Raw genomic sequence first — 11,708 nt, 5'->3', positions numbered from 1 at the left:
GGGTTGCTTTAAGCCAAGAAATTTGTAATAATTTGTTACAGCAATAATAGGAAGCTAATGTAGTCATCAAATACAATCATAATCATAATTTCTATTAAAGTGCCAAAAAGTAAAGAAATGATGGTTAAGATTTTAGTCTATGGAGCCAGAATGCCTGCATTTAAATCCCTTTCCATCACTTACTAAATGAGTTAGCTTGGCAAGTGTTTGTCTGCCTGTACATTGGGGATAATAAGGGTACCTTACATGGTTTTTGAGAAGATTAAATGAGTTAATAAATTTAAAGCTATTAGAACACTGTGTGACACATGGTAAGTTTTCATAAGATTTAAACCATCATTTTATTTCTGTCATTACTGAAGTTATGATTATCACTTGTTTATTCTTTAAATAAAAATATCAGAGTTTTCACTCCATAGGTGCCATTTGATGGGGAAGATATCAAAAATATTTTATCAAACCTCTGCTTTCAGGAAACTTATGATGAAGAGGGAGAGATAGAGTATATTCGTAATTTACTGCAGTACAAGATGAAAAATTGTGGAAGTCAAAGATGTTTTACTTCCTTCCCACCATGCTGCTTCTGAGCCCAGCAAATATGATGAATGGTGTATTATGTCCCTGCCCTTGACTGTGGAAGTATCTCAATTGTAGTACACTTTTTGAGCCAATTACGTAAGTAAAATTTCTTTTAATTAGAAAAATAAATAATTAATTTGGGGTAGAAATAAGAGGTATTGACTTGGCTATGTGTTGAATTGCTGTCCACATATTATTGCCACTAGATGATAAGTTATAACCTGTAATTATCACATAGTTCATCTACTGCTGCAAAATTGCCAGATGGAAATCAACTCAGTTTTAGTGATGAGTTAAAAACAGAAACAAAACAACCAACAACAATAATAATAACTATGTTTTATACCTAGTGGTAAACCACCTCTTCTGGTAATAGCTCTCTTATTTTTTTAGAATTATAAAATGACAGCTCAGGACTGTAGATAAAGCCTCAGACAGAAACAAGAAAATAATAACAATTTCTGAGTCCATGCAGCAATTTTCCTCTAAAATTAACCTTCACAATCCCATGATGGATTAAACAGGTACCATTTTCAGATGTCATCTATAAGAGGAAGAGCACTCAAAGATGTAAGACCCATCAGCCCAAAATCAAAAGGATAAACATCATCACCATCACAAAAACATATTTAGCAAATGCTTTTGTTGTTGTTTTTGGTTTGATTTGTTTCACATGCTAGGTTGTACTTCCTGTGGTATCGAAAAAATCCTTCCTGTTTCAAAACAGGACTCAATTTGTATGCATGTGATCAAACAGCTAATTATAGACACCTTCACCTGAACAAGATGCTAAAACATAGGCATGCCAGCCACTCTCATGTTGATCTTCATTACCCACCACTGTACAGTTTAGGAAGGTCACATAAACAGTATAGTTACATGGATTATCTTAGTATTTGCTCTATTTCTCTGGAGACATAGCCTGAATCAATCTATGTTTAAAACAATTTTGTTTGAAGTTAGTGGAAGAGCATGAATTAGAAATAACAAAATGAGCCAAAGTATTAAGATCACCATATAGAAGGGAAAGACCTAAGGGAATTCTAGAAATTTTAACTTGTGTCTTTAGCTATGTAAAGTTCAGAGAAAAATGTTCACATAAGTTTTTATACTTATTTTTCCTAGAAGCACTCTCAACTTTTAAATGCACATATGTTGGTACACCTATTTAAAAAATAAAATTATGTCACTACAATGCATAGTCTTTAACTGAGAATATCTGACCTTGTATCATAGGCCCAGTTAAATAGCATCTGAAATAATTCAGACCACAAACTATTTAAAGAAGTCAATATTAGCAAAAAAAAAAAAAAAAAAAAAAGAAGCTACAGTCTCATAGGAACATAATTTGTGAGCAATTTACCTATTTTAAGGAACTTGTATTTTAACCTTCATTGAACTTTAAGATCTTGGTAATGTTTTGTCAGGCAACATTAAATTTATCCTTCTAATGTATTCTATTTTTGTTTTTCTTTGGATAAATGCTAGAAAATGAAGACTTTGGCCAAAATGTAGAACATTCTTCATGTGGAGTCATATGGCACAAAGCTACATACCAAATCTAGTCTGAGTAGGGTGGGTTTCCCCCCGAGTCAGGTATTTTGATATGGATTTGGGGAGCAAATTTTGACAATTGAATGATATACTTTGACAAATGATAGATAATACATTGCTTCTCAATGTTACAGCGTTTTCAAGTCACAACTATACAGACACATGCCAGGATCTTGCGGTATTGGTGTTCTTTAGTTGCAAATCACAGAAACTAGCTGTAGCTTATCTAAACCAAGAGAAGAATTTTAAAAGGATTTTTGAAAAATATGAAATTTGTGGTAAGATGGGAGATCTAGGCTTGAAATTGGACAGGAAGTTCTAGATGGCAATGGCATAGGTCTTCTGGCAGGTGACATATAGTCTGAGAGCCTCTTCTAGAATGAAATGCAATTAAGTGTGTTTGCATTTTTTTGTGGTAGCATGCTCAAGTTTCTGATTCTGACTGACCTTGGTTGGATCAAGAATTGAGCATTTCCAAGAGCAGAACAGTGCACATAAGAGCCCCACCATACTGCACAGAACAGGAAGAAGAAATTTTGTTGTAATTAAAAATGAGGAATGACTGCCAAATAAACCACCATGCACCACCAAATCCAACTGTATGCTATAGATTTATTCTCATATTTTTACAGTTTAAAAAATATTACAGTTAAGAATTAGGGAACTCAAATATTTCTTCAAAGTCTCATCAAGGACAGTAACAGGAAATGGACTGACTAGTTGAGGCAGGGGTAGGGGTGAGGGTAAAGGAGCATTTTTAATGAATAAATTTGACTGGAAAGATATAATTTTAAAGAGTTCTCTTCAGGCTGGATTGATAATTAATTCTGAATCTTTTTTATCAAACAAGAAGCTTGAAATAAATCAAGTCTCCTATATTATACCCCAGACACCTGCCATCCTCAGTTGTGATAGATGCAGACTAAATTGTTTGAATTTTTATTTAAATGCAGTTTAATACAAAATTTAAATGATACAAAACAGAAAAATAGCTCTAATTGCATAATGCATTATCTTAGTGAATAAATAATATATAGTCTACTGAATGTATAAATGACAGTGACAGAACTTTAATAAATTTATTTGTGTTACTCTCACCTATCAGTAATTTTTGATCATTTAAAGTCTGACTCTTCATGAAATGAAATTATTTTAAACTTTTCATATGCTGACAAACAGAAAGCTTTTTAATTCCCCATTTACAAAATGACATCTGCTCTATTTCCATTTTACTTTTTCAAAATGAGTTTGCTTTAGTATTTTATTTCTGATTTTGTCAAATAGCTTTGGCAAAGATGGTGAAAATCCAATCCCTGTAGACCAGAAATTACAGAAATGTAGACACAACACTTTACATATGGTAGTTATGTGCTTAACATTTTATATTAATGTATTTTAGACGTTTATTTCCCTTTCTCTGTTTTTTAACCCAAGCAAATGCAGGAAAAGTTTAAACGATAAAAATCAAGCCATTTAGCAAGTAGGATATTGATTTTCTTATTTTAAGTGACAGTAATCATATAGTATTAATAATATAAATCAGTCTTCAGGTCTGATCATCTAAACGCAATCTATAGCTCTTTCTATTCAGTGACAACAACAACAAAAAGTAAAACTCTGATCAGAGCCATGCTGCTGTTGTCACCTGATCAACTCATTTTCTTCTTCTTCACGTTATCTCCCCTCTCCCTACTGACATGCACAATGTCCATTCATACACACAGGTATACACGTGTGTACACACATACACACACACTGCAGTGTGGGGTTTAATGCTGTGGATTCTGATGTCAGTTTTACCTGGGTTTATAGTCAGATCTATCATTTACTAAGTATGCAAATTCAGCTAAGTTACTTACTTTCTCTGAGCCTCTACGTCTTCATTTGAAAAACAAAGATAGGCACAATGGATATTCTCAATAAGTGTAAATTTCTCTGGTTGAAATTATTGCTATCGTAGGTATAGTGCTTTTAGGAGAAGCAGTAGTTGTGATATTAGTAAGTGTTCATGGTTTATCCTCTGTATTCAAAAAGTTTATTCACAATAATAATCAGATAGTAATACCTTATTAGAAGATCATTCTTGGAACATAGCACATATAATCAAGGACAATTATGAAGCCTAGTATGAATCATAACTCTGACAAATCCTGAGACAATTCTGCCATTAGAGATACATATTTCTTTTTTCATTTTAATCTTCTCTTACTTGATCAGTTATTACAGAAATCAGAATATGGGAAGAGGCTCAGCAGTGCTGAGTAATGATGAACTTTAACAAACAGGGTTGGATGACTTAGAGTCCAAAACACATTTTGTTATATAAGTACAATATATTATTTTCATTCATCTGTACACGATACCACTATAATTAATTTGGTTCAAAAATGAATTTTATTAATGTTCTAATCAATAGGATCCCAGAAAGATACAATGCTATATTAATGTCATATTGTTTTAAACTGTGATCCTGCTTCCAACTTCTCTCCATTTCTTTGCTAAAATGCCTGATGTCTGACATCATAAGAATTAGCTTTTATATAATGGATGTCAATCTCTTCTACATCTGGCTTGAAGAATATTCCCTGCAGAAGATGAGACTTCTCAAAGCACATCTGAGCTAAAGATACAAAAAATTTTTCTCTGTTCTGGTCTCACTCCTTCAGGTCTAGGCTTCAGGCTATAGCATTAGAAATCTCACTCTTCTTGATAAAAATGAAAAGTAATCTTGAGCAAGATTAGTATAGAGGAGCAAACACTTAACTAGAAATCAGGAAGTCTGGTCTAGCCCTGAATCTATCTTGGTAACCTTGGTAACCTTGGCAAATATAACTTAGTTTTTCTGTAAAGTGAAAAAGTTTAGTTCGACTATTCTAAGTATCACTCCAGTGTTAATGTCTGTGGGGAGGAAATATACATCACCATGTGTTATTTTAATCTAATTGATAGTTTTCATAAGACAAACTTACATACATAGACACCATATACATACCACACATACTCATAGACATGCACACTTTTCCAATACCTCTACCACTATTTCTCTTCTTTATCCAAATATGGAAAGCCAATATTCTAAATACTATTATTAAACAAAAAAGCAATCTAAAAGGATTTGTCAGCAGATCAGGAGGATTCTGTGCAGATGTATTTCCCTGGGGAAATATATGCCGATGATAAAATTCTATATCTGACTTTTGCGTGTGATAAAATGCTTATTTGTTTTTTGCTAGTTAAAGAAAAATAGAACAGAAGTCATTTATCACCCAATAAAGTGTTTGCTGAGAATTTTTCATTTTAAGTGAAATGCCCCCTCCCCATTTAAGACACTAGTCCTCCTAAAACCACATCTAGTTTTATTATTGAGTTTTATCTTCTTTGCCCTCAAGAAATAACAAGAAACATGTTCAATTCTAGCCTGGGGGAAAATAGAAGAAAGAAAGTAACACCAGAGATCTATCCTACTCTGGTGAAAAAATTGACTTGATAACCTAATTGGCCTTTTGTATGACTGATAGTTAAAACACCTTGTGCTAGGTGGAAACTAAATTGAACACCACAGTAGACAGAGAAGCAACAGCCAAGTCGAAAGGTAAATTAGATATGCTTGTCTGAGTCTGAATTTGCCAAACTTATTTTATCTCTATGGCAATGTGTAATTTCATCTCTAACAATATAAAGAGGGAGTTAGAAGAGCCAACAGAAGGGGAAGTGAAGTAAATTGTTATTGATATTCAAAAGAAATTATAACCTGCTGGTCTGCGTCTTGGTTTCTTTACAGTGAGATATCTGTTACATGAGTAGAAACATTTCTAGGTTATTTTACCAAGCTACATTTTCATATTATTCAGAAACCCAGCATTGTGCTAACAACTCAATAATGGCTTATACTCTTCAACAGATGCATTAGAGAATCACATGAAGTAGCAATTATGGTGTGTTCTTACTGGTACAAAATGATGCAACACCAGGAGAAATTCTTCCTGACCCATCAAATCAAATCAATGTCATAGACTTCTTATATGCACTTTGTAGATACAAGAAAGCCAATAAAGTATGAATTTAAATAAATGTTCATTAAATTATTCCAGCTCTCCCAGCTACAATAGTAAGAGGAGTGGAATTGGAAAATTATCTTGACATACCTGCCCTTTCTTTTTTCAGCCACCTCTTAAATTTTCTTCTAAATTCATAGCAGAAATATAGTGAACAGTGCATGCCGGATCATAAGTAGCCACCCTGACAAGCATGGCTAGAGGATGTCTACTTGCATGTGTATTAGCTGAAATCCCAGATATTGTACTGAAAATGTCAAATCTGTACCCAAAAGTATAGCAGCAGACTTTTATTCTACTTGTGGATTTTATGGAAAGGGCTTGAACCTGAGTTCCCTTTATTTTTTAATTCTCCTAGGTGCCGAGGACTAGGAGAAGGTTGAGTATGCTATGTCCTTATCTCAAATCTACAAAAATTAATAATAATAACATCTAATATTATTTATGTGCTTATTGCTCTAAATTTACACACACACACACACACACATATATATACACACACTGCTCTTTAAACTGGAGAAGGCTTTGGTATCTTAATTAGAATTCCATTAATTACAGTCTTATTTCTGCAGATTACCACACTGTTATAACTGATACATTCAAGTTTCTATTGAGATTGAAAGTTCAGATTAATTAATATTTTGTTGAAAAGAACAGAATTGTTATAAACCACCAGGAGCTGAAAGAGACTATTAAACAAAACAAACAACCAACAACAAAACAAGCAAATAAACAAGGATAAAACAGCCTACCTTTCCTGTGGTAGATGAAAATCAATAGGTGTAGAAATGGGAAGGTCCAAGCACGCAGGTTTAGATAGGTACTGTCCATTTTCCGCCATGAGAGGGCTACAAGAAGAAACAGAAGAAACTCAGGAGGTTAAAGCTAAACAGATTTCTATTTTTCCCAAAAAAAGCCTTTTGCTTTTATTTGTTTTCACTTAAATATTAATAATATGGATCGTCCACACTGCTTTCTTCTCCTAGTAGGATAATGAAGAGATCGATGTATTAAAACGTCATTCCCTTAAAAAAGTAAAAACTGAGGCATCTTCAAAAGGCTCAATTTTGATTTGACATCATATCCATCATGTAGAAACAGAGGAATATTCTTTATTAGTTTATTGAACTTTAGACATTATATCAAGAAATTCCACAAGTTAAATCATCAGTGATGTACCCCTCAAATTTTGTAACAGGAAGCTATCAGACATAGGACAAGGGAAAATAACTTAGTTCCCCATGTTTCACACTGTCAAATAAACTTGCTCACACTGTCAAATGAACAACTACCTTAGGGGTTGCATCCCTATTTGAGCAATACAGGCTGCATGAGTTGCAAATTTGCACAATTCTAGATCCGACTGGAAAATAAATGAGTTCAAGCATATTAATTCAGTTTCTACCCATGAGAAATTCAAAATGTATACAATGTTCAATGATTGCAATTTAAAAATATAAAATGAAATGAAGAAAAGATTACTACGACTAATATCAATTCATAAATGGTAAACTTTGGAAATCAACCTTACAAATGAAGTAATAATTCCAGTATATGAACAACACTCATGTTTGTGCAGGAATAGTACTTATACACAAGGTCTAATGAATCCAGAACATTTATTGAACAAACACAGTATGTGCATGGAACATGTACCTTGCAAGATTGAAAAAGAACAAATGAAGATTTTTCTCTTCACTTATGGAGCTTATAGTAAAATACGTGCTTATAATAAAATATTGATGAAAATGTGATCCAAGTTTTCCAAAAAAAATTTTTTGTCAACCCTGCAAAGCTTAAGGGGGTGGGTATTAAATAAGCCAGCTCATTCTGTCTAATTTGAGGTACTACACTGTAAAGTATATCTTCAGTCTGTAGGTTCCCCAAGGTCAAACACCTTGTCCCCTCACTTGGGACTAAATTCTCTGTCTCTAGAAAAGAACTTGCCAGATATCTATCTGTCCGTCTCTTTCTCTCTCTCTCTCTCTCTCTCTCTCTCTCTCTCTCTCTCTCTCTCAGGAAAATCAAGTAAGAAGGCAAGAAAGAAGTCTACACAGACTGAGGCTTTCTCAAGGGAGGAAGAAGCACCTTTTTAATAAATCAGTCTGAAAGCAAAGACAGAGAGATTCTCTGGTATAACCAGCCTATTTTGCTTTCACCTTGAACTCAGTTTCTATTTTGCAGAACCTGGCACCTCATTTTAACATTATACCATTACCTATATGTTGCTTTGTGTTTATCTGAACAGACAGGAACTCCCCAGAATGATTCCTACAGTTTGCTTTAAGCTTAGCTGCATAATGGTAAGCATTCTGTGAGAATCAAATATGTTTCCCCACCAAAGCTGAGAAACTTCCAGACAAGGGGAACAGAATTTCAAGCTTCTACTTAGGATGTATAATGCTAAAAAGAATATTGTTTCCCATCTCTACAACAGCAACATAAAAAGCTGGATACACAAACCAAAATTTTCTTGACCTCGTTAGGGAACTGAGGTCACAGGGCAATAAACTAATCAAAAATCTATGGAAAGATAGGGTCTTCCAAAGAGAGATAGGACACAGCATACTTACCTGGGGCAGATGTACTAAGCTAAAAAAGCAAGAAAGAAGAATTCGGCTAAAATTCGAACCAACTGCTAAATAATTAGCATGAGCTCATTTAGTGTGAGAGTACAGAACTTCTAGAAGCTGAAAGACACAAAGTAATTTATGACCATTTGCAATATTTACAGACCTCAAGAGGTGATCATGAGAAAAATTAGAGTCAAAGAAAGAGACAGGGAGCACAATATGTGCCAAGGGAAGGGGACTTTCATGGAGGAAAGGCATGAAGTCCACACAAAACCTACCCTGTTTTCCCTTTGGAACAAAAGTTTAAGCTACTGGTATTAGGGAATAAAACATATTGCTCTCGGAATACAGGTGAAACACTTTTGCATCTGGGAGAAGGAAATAAAAAAATCACCTCTACCCATGAGGAAGGGCAAAAAAATACTCGGTTCTCATGTCATTAGAGATTATCCACTGGGGAAGGGGTAGGATCCCTGAGAAGGAGATCCTCACATCCTTAAGACTGACCTTACATTGTCAATGTACAGCCAAGGTTGAACCAAAACACCAGAGGAACGTTCATGTCTTCCATCCCACTACCAGGTTATCAAGTGTTGCATGACAAATAATATCATTTTACTATGTGGAGAAGGGTGGAATTGTGAAGAAATATCTAACATAAAAGTGCAAAAAGAAGATCTAAAGCAGAGAATGGAGCAGGCATTGATAAAAATCTTCCAGAAAAACAGCCCTTACACTACACAAAAGGCACAGGTAGAAAAATTTCAAGTTGGTGGTACAATAAGGGTAACGATAATAACAACAGCAACCACCACCACCACCACAAAACAACAACAACAATAATAATGTAGTTCATCTTCTGACTAGAAACCTCAACTTCCCACACTAAAGGCTTAACAAAAAAAGAAGTTTCACATTTCCAGGTATTAATATTATATACCTCAGTCGCTATGGTCCTATACAAATGTCTAGCATTCAACCAGAAACTACAAGATGCACGAAGAACATGAAAAAAACAACACACTGTTCCCAGACTTATATGACCCAGATGTTGGAACTATCAGACAGAGAATTTTAAATATATATTGTTGCATTGCCAGTTGATTAATATGTTAAAAATTTGTGGGGGAAAAAGACTGACAACATGCATGGACAGGGAGAAAAGAGACAGAAACATAAGAAATAAAGGGAAAACCTTGGTAAGAGAATTGTACACCACCTTAGATACACTAAATACAGTAATACAATAAACTCAACGCAGCAAAGGAAAGAATCACTGAACATGAAAATAGATCACTAGAGAGAACACAAAGAGAGACACAAGGAGAAAAAAGAGTGAAAAAATAAGGTATCAAAGAGCTCTAGGATACAATCTAACACATTTGAAAATAAAATTCCAGAAGTAAAAGAGGAATAAAGTATAAGAAGTATTTGAAGAGATAATGGCCAAGACCCCAAACTACAAATCTTAGTAGTTCAGCAAACAGCAAAAGTATAAATAAAGCACACACACACACACCCCTACCTAGGTTCATTGTTGTCAAACTTCTGAAAAACAAAGATAAGAAGAAACACTGAAAATTAACAGAAAACAATAAAAATTACAGCAGATTGCTTGGAATAACAATAAAAATTGCAGTGGATTTGTCAGACAATGTAATGGCATTTTAAAGTACTGGGGGAAAATAACTGTTTATTTAGAGTTCTATACCAGCAAAAAGTAGCTTTCAAACATGAAGAAGAGATATATTTCAGGAGAGGACTTCTGAAATGGCAGAGTGAGGAGCTCCAGAGAACTCTCTCCCTGGCAAAACAACTGCTTAAGTGATGAAAATTATTAAAAACAAGTAAAAAAACAAAAAAACCCACTGTCTTAAGGGAATGTGCTAGTTTCCTATGATTGCTGAAACAAATTACCACAAACTTACTGGCTTAAGTGACACACATTTATTTTCTTATAGTTCTAGAGTTCAGAGGTTCAAAATAGGTGTTTCTCAACTAAAATCAAAGTATAGGTAAAGGTACATTCTTCCTGAAGGCTTTAAGAAGAATCATTCCCTTCCCTTTCCTGGTTTCTAGAGGCCACCAACATCCCTTGGCTTATGGCCTCTTTATATCTTCAAAGCCAGCAATGAATGCTAGAGTCTTTCTCACATGGCACCACTTCTGCCATCCCCTTTCACATCTAAAGAACTTTGAGATTACACTGGCCTCATCACAATAATCCAGGATAATCTCCCCATTTCATGTAAATTTATTAGCAATATTAATTCCATTTGCAAAGTTAATTCCCCTTTGCCAGGTTACATAGCATTCACAGGTTCTGGGGGCTAAGCCCGGGACATATACAGAGGCCATCTTTGTGCCTACAACAATCTACCGTCTGACACCAAAAGATTCACATCCATCCCAAATACAAATACGTTCATTCTATACAAGGTCACCAAAAGTCTCAACCAATTAGAACATCAACTCAAGTTTCAAATCTCACATCAAAAGTTCCAGATGTCATTACTTAAATGCAACTAAATTAGGTATTGATGAGACTGTGGGTATAATCCATCCTGAAGGAAAATTTTTCTTCATCTGTGGACCTGTGAAACTGGACCTGTGAAACTAGACCTGGAAACTGCTCCCAAAATAAAAGGATGCTACGGGAGTAGATTAGCAGTTATAGAGATTTCCAGTCAAAAAGAAAGAAAACAAAAAGTAAAAAGGAGTCACTTATCTTAAGCAATCTCAAAGTCCAGCTGGGAAAACAGTATTAGGTTTCAAGACCTGGGAATAATGCTTTGCTCCAAAAGGTTCCACCTACTAGGTTCACAGCTCTGTTCTTGGAATCATTATTCTTTTTCATGAAGGTTAGAATGTGTTTGAGGTTTAGTGACTTTATCCTCCTGTTTCCTACCTATAGAATATTAAGAGTCTGACCACTTTCTTTCATTTC

The sequence above is a fragment of the Delphinus delphis genome, chromosome 4, assembly GCF_949987515.2.
Source record: "Delphinus delphis chromosome 4, mDelDel1.2, whole genome shotgun sequence".
In the NCBI taxonomy this organism is placed as follows: Eukaryota; Metazoa; Chordata; class Mammalia; order Artiodactyla; family Delphinidae; genus Delphinus; species Delphinus delphis.
This window is presented reverse-complemented; position numbering follows the sequence as displayed.